At 49.2% G+C, this 1,304-nt stretch overlaps 1 protein-coding gene across 1 annotated transcript in view; it reads right to left on the minus strand.

Annotated features, from left to right (window-relative positions):
* Positions 1 to 169, minus strand: part of BCAR1 (BCAR1 scaffold protein, Cas family member) — a 115,236-nt gene extending 115,067 nt beyond the window's left edge. The window contains exon 1 of the mRNA XM_075577037.1: positions 1 to 169. This exon is cut by the window's left edge and continues 670 nt beyond it. The gene's annotated coding sequence lies outside the window, so the exon portion shown is untranslated.
* Between the last annotated feature and the right edge of the window lie 1,135 nt (positions 170 to 1,304).

A 1,304-nucleotide genomic window follows, 5' to 3' on the forward strand; every position in this document is an offset into this window, starting at 1 on the left:
TGGTATTCCTGGCTGTCTCTCGGACAGTCTCCCGGTATTCCTGGTTGTCTCCTGGTATTCCTGGCTGTCTCTCGGGCAGTCTCCCCGTATTCCTGGCTGTCTCTCGGGCAGCCTCTGTGGCTGTCTCTCTTGCTCACCCTGAGCCAGAGAGAGGTGGAGATTTCCAGAGGAGAGGTAACATTATCCCAGCACTGGCTATGCCCAACCCCTCTTCCTGCTCCCATTGGCTGACACGGCTTTCTTATGTAAATGAGATGGAAGGAGGGGGGAAGGTTTTGGGGAAGGCTTCTCTCCCTCTTGTGAAGGAGGTGTGAGGCTGCCACTGTCTGGAGCTCCGAGGCATTTTAGGAAGAGCAGGATTTGGATACAGGACGGAAAAATGGGAGGAGGATTATAATAGGTCTTGATAATGTAACAGGACATAGGCCTATGGTAACAATATGAAGGAATAGCTTTGTATAGCACCCTTAGGGTGTCACACCAGTAATACTATGAGATATAACGGCACTGCAAACAAAAATGTAATATTAGGACAAGTAGTTCCTGGCCTGAAGAGCTTACAAGCTAACTGATATATATATATATATATTGTATTGTATTGTGTATATATATATATTATACAAGGTGTGCGCAAACTTTGTTCTCTGTGCCCCCCCTGCCTGACAGCCCCTGTGCTCACGCCCCCCCCCTACCTAAAATCTGGCGTCAAATAACGTGCAGGGTCACGTGACCCGCAACGTCATTTGGCGCTGTGTTGCCGAAGCCAAGGTAGGAGACACTGCAGAGGCCTCACGCGATCCCCCGGCTCATCATTTAAATGCCGTGAGGAAGAGTGCGGGGCCTCTGCAGCTGCCGCGCCCCAAGAAAAACCTCGCCCCCTCCCCCCCACTTTGCGCACCCCTGTATTATACTGTATTATATGTCAATGGTCCGGACATATCACAAGAAGAAATGACCATCGTTGGACAAAAATGGAACTCAACTGGTTTCCAAGGGAAAAAAGACCAAAACGACGACCAGAAGTAAGACGGGAGGATGAGATGAGACAATGTGTGGGAGCGACGTGGGGAAGAGAGGCTGTAACCGCAGGACCGGGGAGATCACTGGGGAGGCTTCATCCAGCAATGGAGAGACAAGGGCTGGAGATGACGATGAGATATATATGGGAAACACAGGGAATGTGGCGCTCAAAAGGGTTAAAAGGTGCTAAACAAAAAAATCTCTACTGTTGTTTGAACTACCTGAAAATAAACATGTGTTGCCAATTAAACGAACCAGTGAGTAAATCTGCTGATGCCGGGGGA

Source organism: Ascaphus truei, chromosome 19 (genome assembly GCF_040206685.1).
Source record: "Ascaphus truei isolate aAscTru1 chromosome 19, aAscTru1.hap1, whole genome shotgun sequence".
Classification (NCBI taxonomy): Eukaryota; Metazoa; Chordata; class Amphibia; order Anura; family Ascaphidae; genus Ascaphus; species Ascaphus truei.